A 16,245-nucleotide genomic window follows, 5' to 3' on the forward strand; every position below is an offset into this window, starting at 1 on the left:
GCTTTTAAATAAATCCCCACTTAAGACGCTAAATTGCTAACAAATTCTCACACAATAACGATTCATCCATATGTCTTTGGAAACATCTATAACAAATTTCTGTCAATACCAGACATTTTCACGTGTGCTAAGATTTATTCAAACAAACAAACAAAAAAAAAACTAGGGAAAAAATTTCGGTAGAACGTCTAAAAAGTGGCATGAATATGACCATAGAAGTGAGTAGTTATAAACCTTGGCATGATTACTTTGAAATTCACTCAATAAACCTAGAAATTTTGGTTGTATAAATTTACCCCCATATGATCATCTTCTTCATTAAAGTGATACTTAAATTAATTATAACCTGCATCTCTTTTATTTCTTGCATTTTGAATGTACAAGATATTTAAAGTGGACCAAAATGATGTCCCTAACCAGACAGCATATTAGAAGGATGATTATTAATTGGGCTTCTCTAGGATTCCTACCTTCCACAACCCTAATTCTGCTTGTAGTCCTTGTATTTCCTTTTCTCTCCAGAGGTTTTCACTGGCTTTGTGTTATGCCCTCAGTCTGATCCAAAATTACTTTTGCCCCTATGAGTACATCCTCTTTGCATCTCAGAAAGCAATGGCACACTATAAGCTTATTACTTCTTTTATCTGCTGAAAATTGAAAAACAAAAGCCAGGTCAGGACGTGTTAGAGAAATAGAGGATTCGAATGTCTTTCAGCAATATAACCACAATCCAGAATGTGAAGAGGACAGTAGTGGTACTTTACTAGAGCTAGTAGACATGTAGAAAATATAATTGCTAATTAATGATGGGATTAAAATCAATGTTTGCTAAAATAAGATAATTCTTTTTGTAAAATACAAATGAGCATTTCGTTTCTTGAATTGCTATTAAAAGAATGAAAAATCCATCTGGTCTATTTAGTTTTAATAATAACACACTTTTATCTAAAAGATCAATATTATAATAACTATTTAAAAGGTAGAATACTCCAGAAATGTATCAAGTTAAGGAATCTGGCACTTAAAACATCTTGAACCCAATTTCCAACAGTATACAAAAACTAAGGTATATTAGAAACTCAAAATTATACTTTCAGAATCTAGATGCAATTGACAGAGATAACTTTATTTGGAAAATAGAAGGATTCCTGTCTCACATCCTTCTGTTTTCCAAATAGCAATACCTATGTTAATTACATTTAGAATCTGAAAGTATAATTATAAACTACTAAATTACCACACACACTCAAGATATATATCATTATTTAAAAGAAATCAATAAAATAATAAAATGTCAGCTATTAAAAAATACAAATAATCACTTGTTGAAATAGGACTGAGCTGAGAAATTGTAGTTTTAGATATTCTGTCAGTAATCAGCTGTGTGAGGTTGGGTAAGTCTCTTAACTGCTATATCTACAAATGAAAGGGTTTGAGTAGATCACCTTTAAAGTCATTTTCAGCTCTTTTAAAATATATAATTTGCAATGTGATTACTGTTTGACTTGTAACAACTCATGAAGAGTCAGCTCTTTTCTATTTCTTCAAAGATAATTTTTCATCTTAAAATTTCACATTCTAGTCATGGAAATTTTTTAGCTTTTTAGTCATTTTATTAATGAATTTATGATATCATTCTAATGTATAGATAACAGAGCTTTGGTTAATCCTCTAGGATATCTGATAGTATTAAGAAGAACAAGAATAATAACAAAATTTCTCGGAATTAATCGTCTATATCTCAGTTGGATCTATGATACACTACATTCAATTTTCTGGTTAAAGAAAAGACCACCACCTCCTTCCATCTGTGACTACTGCCCATTGATTTCATATATATTCAGTTCTGAAACTTTACAAGAGACATGAAGCAAGCCTAACTATAAATTTTTCTTTTTCTTAGAGGTAGCATGATTTAGTTCTTCATACCTACCACCTTGATAATTACTGATGACTGGCTTACATGTGCTTCAATTTGGAAATTACATCAGACTCAAAATACTCTTTATTAGCTCTTAACTTTTTTAAAGGTAAGTTTTTCTCATTTTCTTGTAGGAGAAGTATATTTTATCAAAATGTTGACAATATGAACGTATATTAGAAATATTTCTCTTCCTAGATTTGGCTCAATATAGCAAATGTTTACTGAAGATCTCCAAAAGCGAGGTAAAGCACCAATGCTAGAAGTAGGTATTTGCTATGACTTCATAGTTTCTCTCTGTTCATTATATTAGGTGAAAATTAAAGTTTCAGTTGTTTTCTCTAATGTATCATCAGTATTAGGAAACAATTCTCCTAACCATCCATCACATTTAGAGTACTAACTTATTGTTATTTCTACATCTCTTGATGATTTTAATGTAGAAACTTTATTCAAAGAATCACATCTAATATAGCTTCTAGAGAGTAGTATTCAAGTGTACTGATAATTTTTATTTATAGAAGAATATGCTTAGAAAACATCTTGAAGCTATTAATAACTCCTCTTCAATTAAAGACATAGATTAAAATTCTGTGAGCATATTTGTCAAGTGATTTCTCTCCTTCTGAGAACAGTAGTATGTAGAAACAGAAACCCAAATCAAACCAAATAGATAAAACATGAATGTTTCACTAAATTTCAGGAATAGAAAAAAAATTAATAGTTATTGGCTCTAATTCTATATATTACAGGTAATGTGCTACTCTAGATAAATGAAAATGATTTCTTTTGCAGATCTAGGCTTTAGGATTTTTCCTAGTGAAGTAGGATAGAATATATAAGCAGAAATACACACACACACACACACACACACACACACACACCATACTTTGGTCTTTGGAATCATATTATGATTCTCCTCTTGGATCTGTAATTTTCCAACTTTAAATAACTTTACTTATTGTAAGTTTTCTAATCTATAAAATGGAGACAATGAATGATATCTAGTTTACTGGGTTATCATAAAAAGTAAACTAAACAAAATATGGGCAGCAGAGTGAAAATATATCTTTTAAACTGTTGGTAACAGATTTCCTCTTATGAAGGGAACTGCTTTTATTCAGAAAAAGTAAACTATTGAGGCTGAGTATATTATACTTTATTGATGGTACATGAAAAAGTAGGGCTCCCTAAGTCCTTCCTCTTTGTGGTTCTGGGGTGGAAACTGTAGAAGTCAGGAAATTCTCAGTGTGTTGGGGGGATTGAGTTGAGTCAAGGACTCCTGAGCACCTGAAGGCCTCTCTTGTGCTCTCACTGGGGCTGGTGGTCCAGGGAGCTCTTACTTTTTAGAGGCTATGTGGGTCATAAATTCTACTTATTGCCATAGCCAAATTTATTGTCATTCTAGGAAATAAGCTAAAAAAGGTGGTTGTTGAGGGCAATGCTGCTCCAGAATCAGAGGTGGGAGAGTGGGCGTCCCTGTTAAAGTTGCAGAAAACAGTCTCGTCCTCAGTCTCGTCCTCCCTTTAGGGAACCCTCTGATATCTGTTTCACCACCTTCTTAATGTCACTGTATTTGGAAGCTTTCTCTAGGCAACAGGTCAGATTCCTGTTTGACACATTGGGGGTTGGGACACAGAAGGCCATGCCAGTGAGCTTCCCATTCAACTTGGGGATAACCTTGCCGACAGCTTAGTAGTGTCAGTAGAAGGAGGGGAGATGTTCTGGGCATCCCTTTGATCATCATGCCACAGCTTCCCAGAGGAGTCATCCTCAGTATTTTGGATGGTAGTGATGGCATGGACTGTGGTCATCAGTACCTCCACAATGCTATAGTGGTCATGGATGACCTTGGCTGGGTCGGGGAAAACAGGTGATGGCAGTACAAGAAGCATTATGGTCAGTCTTGGAGTTCTCATTCTTCTCATGGCTCATACCCATCACAACCACAGGACATCAGCAGAAGGAACAGAGATGATGAGCCTTTGGCTCCACTCTTCAAGTAAACCCCCCAGCCTTCTCCAAGGTAGTGAAGACAACAGCGGATTCTGCAACATATTCAGAACCAGCATTACCCCCATTTGATGTTGGCAGGATCTTGCTCCTAGAAAATAGATATGGGTTTTTCACTGATGGCAAGTCTCCCATTCTCAGCCTTGACTTTGCCACTGAACTTGCCATGCTAGAATCATACAATAATATGTAGACCATATACTTGAGGTCATTGGCAATGACAGTATCCACTCTGTCAGAGTTAAAAGCAGTCCTTGTGACCAGGTGCCCCATATGGCCAAATCCATTTACTCTGACTTTCACCATTGAGTCTCAGACATGCAGCTGGCATTGCACAAGAAGATACAGCTGTCTGTTGAACAGGGAGGAACATAGAGCCTGAAATACTTATTTAGCTATGGAAGATAAGGTCCTAAAACCATGATTTAGAAAAAGACAGTGAGAAATAATTAACTTCTCTGCTTAAAAAATGAATAGATTTCTTAGTCATGAGGAGAAAGAAGAGAGAGATAATTGAAATTATGGATCTGAACTATGAATAAATAAGTGGCTAGAAATGTTCAGTATCAGGATGGCCAAAAGGCTTAAGAACACAAATAATTAATTTTAATTTCTTGGTATTCTTGAAATGTAAAATTCTTCTACCTGCTCAAAACTTTAGTAAACTATACAAACAAATGTCTTCTGTAAATAGACCTTATAAATGTTTTAGTACAAAGAAGAAGAGAATGTTGGTATGATATTAGAGAATAAGACTCAAGCATCAGTGAAAGCTGGGACCTAGAGCCAAAAGTGAAATAGTCCGTAGAAGAGCAGAAATCTTGGGGAGAACACTGGGCTCCAAAAGTTGAGTAACACATGCTTAAATTAATATGTCTAAATGTCAAAAGTCAGAGTTACCTCTGTTAATATTTGGCTTACTTGGATAATTAATCTGTATAGGGGCATATATTAAGTGCTCAGTAAATATCAACTGTTACTATAAAAATTATAAGTAAATGTTGTATTGTGTTCTAGGAATTATTTAATTCAAATGAGAAAAAAGATGAGTAGAGTTTCAAATATTATCATCTCTTTATCCCATAGTTGAAATTAGCTGTCCCCTCCCTGATAATTCCAAAGGAAAATTCTCATGCATGGCTGCCTCCTTCAGAACACATTAAGGGGAGGCCTGGGTGGCTCATTTGGTTAAGCGTTTGCCTTCTGCTCAGGTCATGATCCCAGGGTCCTGGGATGGAGTCCGCATCGGGCTCTTTGCTCAGCAGAGAGCCTGCTTCTCCCTCTGCCTTCTGCTCCCCCTGCTGTGCACTTTCTCTCTTCATCTTACAAATAAATAAAAACCTTAAAAAAACCCACACACATTAAGTTTCTTGAAGGTAGAGGACATTCAGTATTATCTGCTAGATTTCTATTGTTCACTGCAAAATCTGGCCTGCAATAGATAGTCAAATGAAACACAGTGGCCAAATGCTTAGAAAGCAATTCAACATGAAAAGGTAGAGAAAACAGAAATGCAGTGATATGAACATATATTTATATTATTTAATCTTCTGCCCTCTATGGCAACATTGGAACTAAGGTCCTTTCCTTGTACTCTGAACCACAGAGTCCATAGTTATCCCTTAGAGCCCACCTTGGAAGCTGAGGGAAGTATAATCCTGTGACTTTTATTATGGATAATAAAATGACAGTTGCCTATAGAGTACACAGAAAAGATAATTACTTTTATTCTTTTTATTTTAGGGTAACCATTTTATTTATGCCTTTGAACTATCATTATCTTAGATAAGTAAAAATGTGATATATTAATTTTGTCCCCTTTATATTTCATTTATGTTGCTTAAAGCCTTGTTTTAGTGGTTGCTTCAGTATTCCATCGAATTTTGTCAATAGTGACCTGCCATTTTAGCTTGACTGTCAGCGAAAGTTAAAATAAACACATATATTGACAATGTGCAGGAAGCGATTTATGACTACTTCAAATCTTGCTTTTCAAGAAGCAAGATTTAGGACTTAGTTTGGAGTAATTAAAATAAATTATCAAGATAATAAAAAGTCTTCCAACAAAGAGAAGCTCAGGACCAGATGGCTTTACTAGTGAATTCTTCCAAAAGTTTAAAAAAAGGATTAATACCAGTCCTTTTCAAACTTTTCCAAAAAACTTAAAAGGATGGAACATTTCTAAAATTATTTTATGAGACCAGAATTACCTTGATACCAAAGCCAGAAAAAGACACTATGACAAAAGAAAAAAAAAAGTCCAGGCCAATAATCCTGATGAATATTAATGCAAAAGTTTTCAACAAAATACTAGCAAGCCAAATTCAATAGCATATTAAAATAATCATTCACCATGACCAAGTGTGATTTACCCCTGTGATGCAAGAAGGTTAAAAATATACAAATTAATCAATGTGTTATAGCATATAAAAAAACAAACAATAAAAATCACATGACCATCTCAACATAAAAAAATAATTTGAAAAAATTTAATAGCTTTTCATGATGAAAACATTTAAACTCCTTACAAAAGGAAATTGCCTCAACAAAATAATGATATATGAAAAGCCTATAGCTAATTTATATTCAGTAGTGAAAGGCAAAAATCTTTTCCTATAAAATCAAAAACAAGTCAAGAATGCCCAGTTTTATTTATTTATGTTAGAGAGAGAAAAAGAAAGAGCACACAAGCAAGGAGAGTAGCATGCAGAGCAGGCAGAGGGAGAAGCAGGCTTCCCACTCACTGAGCAAGGAGCCCAATGCGGAACTTGATCCCAGGACTCCAAGATCATGACCTGAGCCAAAGACAGACTCTTAACCAGCTGAGTCACCCAGACATCCAACTATCTTTAATTAATATAGTACTAGAGGTCTTAGCCATAGCAATTAGGTTAAAAAAATAAATAAATAAATAAATAAAAGACATCCAAATTAGAAAGCAAGAAGTATAATCATCTCTTTCCAAGATGACATGATCTTAAATGTAGAGATCCCTAAAAATTTATGAAAAAAATTGTTAGAATGAATAAGCCAATAAATTTCCAGATTAGAAATCACTCAAAAATAAGTTACATTTCTATAAACTACAACAATCTGAAAAAAATTAAGAAAAAATTCCCATTTACAATAGTTACAAAAAAAATACAATACTTATACAATACTTAGGAATAAAGTAAACCAAAAAGGAGAAAAACTTATCAACTGGAAACTAAAAAAGAGAGTTTTTAATTAAGAAAATTGCTGAAAGAAATTAATGACTATACAGATAATGGAAAGATATCATATGTTCATGGATTAGGAGATTTAATACTATTAAAATGACCAAACTACCCAATGGAATCTGCAGAGTACTGCAATCCCTATCAAAATTTAAATGACATTCTTTTTAAGAAATAGAAGAAAAAATCCTAAAATTCATATAGAATCTCAGAGGACTCTGAATATACCAAACAATTTGAGAACGAAGAACAAAGCTGGAGGCCTCATACCTCCTGGTTTAAAAACATAAACTATAGTATGGGGCACCTGGATGGTTCAGTCAGCTAAGAGTCTGCCTTCAGCTCTGGTCATGACGCCAGGGTCCTGGGATCAAGCCCTGCATCAGGCTCCCTGCTCAGTGGAAAGTCTGCTTCTCCCTGTTTCCCTGCTCATTCTCTCTCTCTCTCTCAATCACCCTCTCAAATAAGTAAATAAAAACTTAGAAGAAGAAAAAAATAAAGCTACAGTAGTAAAAATAGTATGATATTGGATAAAGACAGACTGGCTCTCTCTTAAATAAATAAAAAATAATAAAATAAATAAAATAAAATAAAAATAAGACCTTAAAAAAAGAAAAAAAATGTTCTCAACATCATTAATCATCAGGGAAATGCAGAACAAAATCACTGGAACAGAAGAGAGAAGCCAGAAATAAACTCTCACATATATGGTTAACTGAACTTCAACAAGGTGGCCAGGACTTCACAATGGGGAAAGGGTAGTCTCTTCAACAAATAGTATTGGGAAAACTGGATATCTACATGACAAAGAATGAAATTGGACCCTCTTATATACTATACACAAAAGTTAGTTCAAAAGTGAATTAAAAACCTAAAGATAAGATCTAAAATCATAAAATTTCAAGAAGAAAATGGGGAAAGTTTCATCACATTGGAATGGACAATGATTTTTTTGGATATGACACTAAAAGCACAAGTAACAACAGCAAAACTAAACAAATGAGACCTCGTCAAACTTTAAAACTTCTGCACACCAAAGGAAATAAAGTAAAAGGGTAACCTATGAGATGGGAGAGAATATTTGCAAATTATATACCAGATAAAGGGTTAATATTCAGAATCTATAGAGAGTTTTTAAAAGTCAATGAAAAAGATCAAATAACCTGGTTAAAACTGGGCAAATAGTTAAATCAACATTTTTGCACTTAAGAGCTACAGGTGGCCAATAGGTATATGAAAATGTGCTTGGGGCACTTAGGATGGCTCAGTAAGTTACTCATCTAACTCTTGATTTTGGCTTAGGTCATGGTCTCAGGGTTGTGAGGTCTAGCCCTGCATTGAGCACAATGCTCAGTCTGCTTGTACCTCTCCTTCTACTCCTCCCCCCCACTTTATCTCTCTTAAATAAATAAAAAATAAAATTAAATCTTAAAAGAAAGAAAAAAATGTTCTCAACATCACTAATCATCAGGGAAATGCAGAGCAAAACCACAATGGTAAATCAGCTGACACCCATTAGGATGACCACTATTAAAAAATCCTAAGATTTTTTTAAACACATGTTAGTGAGGATGTATAGAAATTTGAACCCTTGCACACTGATGATGGGAATGCAGAATGGTCCAGCAGCTTTGAAAATAGTATAGAGGATCTTCAAAAAATTTAAAAATAGAACTGTTGTTGACCTAGCAATTCCTCTTCTGGAATTGCTGAAAATAAGAACTGAAAATAAGATCTTGAAGAGTGATCTGCAGCAGTATTCACAATAGCCAAGATGTGGAATTTGGAACCTAAAGGTCCATTAATGTATGAATGGAAAAAGATAATGTGGCATATATATACATATATATATGCATATATATATATGCATATATATGGAATATTATGGAATATATGGATTATTAGTCAGCTTTTTTAAAAAGGAAATTCTGGGTGCCCAGGTGGCTCAGACCTTCAGCTCAGGTCATGGTCCCCAGGTCCTGGGATCAAGTCCTGCATCGAGCTTCCTTCTCAGTGGGGAGTTCGGTGGGGAACCTGCTTCTCCCTCTGCCTCTCTTTCTCTCCCTGTCTTTCATGAATGAATAAATTTAAAAAAAAATTTAAAAACAAAATTATGTCATATGCTACAACATAGATTAACCTTAAGAACATTGTGATAGATGAAATAAGCCAATCACAAAAAGACAAATATTACATGATCATACTAACATGAGTTGCTTATAGCCATCAAACTCACAGAAGCAAAATGTAGAATGACGGTTTCCAGGGACTGTGAGGGAGGGGTAAACAAGGACTTGTTAATGGATATAGAGAGTTCAGTCATGCAAGATGAAAAAGATCTAGAAATCTGTTGTATAGCAATTTACATATGGTTAACAATACTGTAGTGTGTACTTAAGAAGAGTGCTTTAAGAGGATAAATTTATGTTTTTTTACCCCAATAAAGAAAATATGAAGCAAATGTTCAAATTGTGCTACATAATTAACTTTACTCTTTTTTTTTTTTAAATATTTTATTTATTTATTTGAGAGAGAGACAGTGAGAGAGAGCATGAGCGAGGAGAAGGTCAGAGAGAGAAGCAGACTCCCCATGGAGCTGGGAGCCTGATGCGGGACTCGATCCCAGGAATCCAGGATCATGACCTGAGCCGAAGGCAGTCGTCCAACCAACTGAGCCACCCAGGCGTCCCGAGGAAGCAGCTCCCTGCTAAGCAGAGAGCCTGATGCGGGGCTTGATCCCGGGACTCTGGGATCATGACCCGAGCCGAAGGCAGAGGCATTAACCCACTGAGCCACCCAGGCGCCCCAACTTTACTCTTTACCAGAAGTTTTTCTGCGATTAAACTGGAAAGCCTTCCATTTTGGGATGATAGCCGTCACATGACCTGCTGCCCTCCTCAGGGGTTGCCTAGTCAGTGCCCTGTGCCTGGACCGTTCCTTTATATGGAGGTCTACTGCCAAGATATCTCTTGGTTTAGGATACTGTTCTAGATGCACAGTGAACTTCCTTGTATTACTTAAGCATGTATTACATAATGCACTTAGCCTACTTGAAAGAGAACATGGTATTTTTGCTGCCGCAGGAGAGGAATGTGTGCAGTCCCTTGCCCTGCCTTGGTACAGGGAGGGACCCACTGGCCATGGGGGACCAGAGCACAGTTGAGATCCTGATCTTAGTGCATCTCTTTTTGTGAGTAAAGCATTGTTCCAACCAGTGCCTTGTGGGCCAAGATCTGTAGGCTCCTACTTCTGGTGGTTGGCATTGTTATTCTTTGCTTCCTCCACATAGTGAGAATCCTCGCCTATGACTGATAGGTGAATCTTCCCATTCAATGATATCAATGGCTAAAAGGAATGTATTGAGATGTGATGATGAAATTTAAAAAAGTGAAGTGTGTCTATATATTTGAAATAATCACTTTTGAATCTATGCTGAAACTTAATCAAGTTAATAGGTCATAGTTCCTCAAATGTGGGTTTGTTAGAATGTGTTGTTCAAAATACTGTTGAATTTAAAGGGAAATTGGTGCCAAAACCAAACTATCCTCTGTGTTTTCTTCTGCTCTATGAGCTGGTAATAATTTTTAAAGGAACATAATGCTTTGTGAAAACATGCATTTAAAGTAGTGAGTACCTACAGTCTATTTGATTTACATTCTTTTCTCTATTAGGAAGAACATAGATATTGTGAAATGTGGACTTTAATGTTTCTGCAACAACAAAATCTCTTGCCTATATATCACAGAGCTATGAAATTCAGCAATGGAATGGGTACAGGATTATAATCAGACAGATTCTTCTGTACTTTTCCTCAGGAAGTCTTTAATTTCAAGACTGATTCAGTTTATTATAAAAATCAGTTTCTAGTTACTTACTAGGGCTTTTAAAGTGTATGTATTGTCTCATTTGACTAAAATTAAATATTTACCTATTCTATTACTCAGCTACTCTATTTCTAGATGCATACATATCCAAGACAAACGAGGGCATATGTTCACCAAAAGAAAAGTACCCAAATCTTCGTTACAGTTTTACTCATTTTAGATCCAAACTGAAAATAATCCAATTGTCCATCAGAAGTATAATGTATAAATGTGCTACAAACAATAGAATGTTATATAGCAATGAAAATTAATTAAAAATAAATTAATGCTGCTTCATTAAAATACATAAATTGATATCACAAATGTAATGTTAAGTGAAAGGAGCTACTCACAAAAGAATATATAGTATATGATAACATTTGTATAAAATTCAAAAACTGGAAAAATTAATCCATTGTAACTGAAGTGTAGACAGTGGCTTCTTCTGGAGAGGGTGTCTATAATGGGAAAGGGAGTGTCTATAATCAGAAGGGACATGAATGAACCTGATAGTGTATGAATAATGTTCTATACCTGCATTGGTATATGTATCCTAGAACTGTATACATATTACTGTGCATACTCACTTTCCCGTATATAAATGCTTTACTCACTTCCTCATGTATAAATCCAAATTAAAAAAGTAAATACCCAAAGGATACAAAAATATCGTTTCCCAGGAGCACATGCACCCCTATTCTTATAGCAACATTTTCAACAATACCCAAATTATGAAGAGTCAAAATATCCATTGATTGATGAATGGATAAAGAAAATGTGGTGTGTGTGTGTGTGTGTTTCTGTGTGTGTGTGTATATATATATACATATATATATATGTATATATATATATATAATGGAATATCACTCAGCTATAAAAAAGAATGAAATATTTCCATTTGCAATAGCTAGAATATATTATATACTAAGTGAAATCACTTAGAGAAAGATAAATACCATATGATCTCACTCATGTGGAATTTTAAAAACAAACAGTTGAACATAAGGGAAGAGGGAAAAAAAAGAGAGGGAATCAAACCCTAAGGGACTCTTAACTATAAACAATAAGCTAAGGGTTGATAGAGGGAGGTAGACGGAGGGTGGGCTAAATGGTGGGTATTAAGGAGGGCACTTGTGATAAGCACTGGGTGTTATATGTAAGTGATGAATCACTCAAGTCTACACCTGAAACCAGTTTTACCATATATATTAACTAACTAAAATTTAAATTAAAAAAATGAAGCACTAAGAAAAAAGGCAAATGTTGAAAGGGCAGTAAATTTGCTAAGACAAAAAACCTAACTAAATTTGAAGCTACAAATAGTGCCTGTTATTTAATTCCATCCATATGCTCAAGAAATTCTTTTTTTTTTTTTTAAAGATTTTATTTATTTGACAGAGAGAGAAAAGGAGAGTGCAATCAGGGGAAGTGGCAGGCAGAGGGAGAAGCAGGCTTCCCGCTGAACCCAGAGCCCAATGTGGGACTTGATCCCAGGACACTGAGATCATGACCTGAGCCAAAGGCAGATGTTTAACCAACTGAGCCACCCAGGTGCCCAAGAAGTTCTTAAATTCATTCAGACACTTAAACAGCTTTGACTCTGTAACTGCCTCTTTCATGGATATTATTGTTGCTATTTTGACACAAGATGAACATTTTCCACCACTGTTTGTTCTCCCATACAACTCTTTGTTTCATAGAAATAATACTGAATTCAAGTCCCAAAGACTGAGTTTGAATACTGGTTCCTCCACATACAAGTCAGTTTATTTTAATATCATGTTAAAATTAAAATTTATATAAATTTTTTCTCATTGTGTAGAAGAGGAAAAATCCCCCTAATTATAGTGCCTTAAGATGAGTAGCATAAGCATATTGGTATAATTTCTTCCAGTTTCCTTTTCTTTGTGCATTATATCTTACTAAGCTATTATAATATGCTTTCAATGCTGCTTTTACCACCTACATTTCTAGCATTGTCACTTTGACATGTCACTTAATAGTCATCTCTATTATTGTTTCTGTATCAAACAGCTTTAAAGTTACCATTTTAGTCATCACGTAACCCTGTCTCTATTTTCTTTTCTCTTTTCTTTTCTTTTTGCAGAGTCCTTATTATATTCTGGTATATTCTTGCTTATTTATTTGTGTATTTAATTTTAATTCCTGACTCTATCCACATGAATGTAATTTTCATCAGAGCAAAAGTATTATATGTCTTATTCAGAATTTAAATATTGAGTATATCTATGTTGACTTTAATTGTTGCTAAAAAAATAATCCTTTGGAAATATACTTATTCCTTTGACACTATTGTAAGAAACATTGTGGTCAACATGTTCAAACTTTCTCTATATTTTGAAATAGTTCACCAAAGCGGATAGGTATATCAAAGAGTGTGATTTTTTAATTACCAAGTCTTTCAACTTTTGAATATTTCAGCATCTTCTTTTATAAGATGAATATAAAAATTTATACCAATATCATCATCTGGACTTATGAGATGCTCAAATGAGTCAATAGATGGGAAATACCTTGCAATTCTAATGTAATATATTCATTAAAGTACTATTACTATATCTTAAAAGTGTTTGTGGGTATATATTCCTTTTTCTATATGATATTAATTAGGTAAAATTGAAATATGATACTGTAATATGGAAGGATCACCCAGGACACTATGCTGTAAAAAATCTTAATACTACTACCTAATTAAGAGTTGTGGGTGGAGTAAGGGTCCGTGTTCCAAAGTAGCTTATAGTCTTTTTAAAGAGTATGAATATATGCTATTCATAGCAAAAGGCTAACTGGTAGTAAGATAGCGGTATGTAACTGGTGCTGGTATGTTCATTGTTTTAGTGTTCATAGGAGAGGGTAAAATGATGTTGTATTGTTGGGCGCATAGGAATGGGTGGGTAGGAATGGCATGAAATAAGGTTAGGGAAATGTGATTATTTAAATGTGTGGTCTTTGCATGATCTGAGATATTATTCTGTACTCTGACGTACTGAGAATTTGAAGGTAGGAACTATAGATACATATGAGAAATGAAGAGGAAGGATCGACAGGTCTGGATAATTGAATCATTATGTAAGGGATGAAGAAAACGGATGAGTTTCCCATCCTTGACTGAGAGAATTAGCATGTACAGGGGAAAATGAGGAGGACATTCATAGAAATGTTCAGTAAGCAATTTACATCAGAGAACTTGAACTCTGATGATAGGATAGGTCAAGCCTACAGATCTAGAGAAGGTAATTGAAGGTATAAAATAGAATTCACAAGGATAATTAGTTTAGAATAGTAATTCCTTGGTCAAGAACTATGTCTTCAGTAATGCGTGCATTTGGAGAAAGTTTGGAGAAAGCTAAAAACCACAGAGATTTAAAAAAAAAAAAAACACAGCAATTCAAGTAGATGATAAAAGAGAATAATGAACTATCTCCCAAACTGAAAGAGTGAAAGTGCATTCCAAGGTTGTCTTGAGGAGCCAATTAACAGTATCAAATGCAGAAAATTTGAGTTAAAAGTAACAAAAAAATAAAAAATAAATAAAGTACAAAAATTGACTAGATTTTATACTTACGACATTCAAAGCAGCTTTTTGAAATTGTGGGGGTTAGGAATAAGTGCTTTTTATGGAATCATGGAGTGGAAGAATTGTGGTTTAATGAGGATGAATAATATAGTCAATAATTATAAGAAATATTTTAATATTCTAATCAAATATTTACACACACAAACTAAATGTGAATTCTAAAACTCTGGTAAGTGGTATGAGGAGGAATAGATGGTTTCGTGAGAGTGTTAGGTAAACTAGGCTCAGAATGATATACTAAAGGAAGGTGATAAAAGACTTCATGGGAATGTAAAGCATCGAACTGGAAGCTAGAGGAGACAGCAATGTCAATTTAATTTTCAAATAAACATTGGGGAAGCTTATGCATGTTCAAGGGAGAGGAAAAGAAGCTATTGTAATATTTGCGTAAATGTGTGTGTGTGTGTGTGTGTGTGTGTGTGTGTGTGTTGGGAGGGGGTCAATTTGACTACTTTTAGAAACAGCCTCAAAGAATATCTGTACTCTGATAGGATCTTCATAATTTCAGGGTCAGAAACTCAATTTCATCAGTTTATCAGAGAAAACTTAATTCTTAGAGATTGCTAACTGAACTTAAAAAAAAAAAGATTTGTATTTATCTGAAAAAAGAGAAGGAGAGAGTGAGCACAAGTTGGGCAGAGGCAGAAGGAGAAGGAAAAGCAGACTCCCCTCTGAGTAGGGAGCCCAATGTGGGTTCGATCCCAGGAGTCTGAGATTATGACTTGAGCAAAGCCAGACACTTAACTGACTGAGTCACCCAGATGTCCTGATAACTTAACTTCTTGAAAAATGATTTTTTAAAAAAACAGAGACTATCAATATATTTGCTAATACTAAGCAGTAAGAATACCAAGTGGAATAGAATATTCCCGTTGGCTAACTTGTGTGATGAAACTAAGTTAGCGGGGAAATTAAGTCAATATTAGAAAGTTTCTTTATGAGTGATCAATTCAGTGATTTAAAGAAAGTGTGTCCAAGTTTGAATTACCAACTGTGGAAATAAACTTCTGGAGGATGTGGAAAGAATAAGAGAGAAAACACTCAGGCAGAGGAATTAAGAGCACTAGCAATAGATTAATTGTACTACAACTTAATTAACTGAGATTTGCCTTTATTTCCAGTGTGAGTTAAAGTGAATATGAAATTGAGAAAATAGGTTCAGTGAGAAATATTTATCCCTGGCAATAATTGACTATCACTTTAGTAAATATCAGTATTTGTGTCAACTTAAATTCCTATAGTGCTATTCAATTTGAAGTATTCACACATAAGTACACATTTTAAACTGATATGCATATATACCCACATACATTTATTCCCAGAGAACAATCATAAAAGTCCCGAACCTTTTATCTGAATATGTTTAGATCACTGTTCTCCATGCCTTTTAGAAACTATTCAGGGCCATCTGGATAGCTCAGTCAGTTAAGCATCTGTCTTCATCTCAGGTCATAATCTCATGATTGTGGGATAGAGGGCTGTATCAGGGTCTGCCCTCAGTAGGGAGTCTACTTGAGGATTCTCGCTCTGTCCCTGTCCCTCTCCCGCTGCTTACTCTCTCTCTCTCAAATAAATAAAATGAAGTCTTAAAAAAAAAAAAAGAAAACTACTCAGCAGCATCAGGGCCTAGAT

General features: G+C 34.5%; 1 pseudogene; it reads right to left on the reverse strand.

The window, feature by feature from the left end:
- Window positions 1-3,267: 3,267 nt before the first annotated feature.
- The window catches only part of LOC131821033 (glyceraldehyde-3-phosphate dehydrogenase-like), a 103,517-nt pseudogene continuing 90,539 nt past the window's right edge, over window positions 3,268-16,245 (reverse strand).

The sequence above is a fragment of the Mustela lutreola genome, chromosome X (genome assembly GCF_030435805.1).
Source record: "Mustela lutreola isolate mMusLut2 chromosome X, mMusLut2.pri, whole genome shotgun sequence".
Taxonomy (NCBI): Eukaryota; Metazoa; Chordata; class Mammalia; order Carnivora; family Mustelidae; genus Mustela; species Mustela lutreola.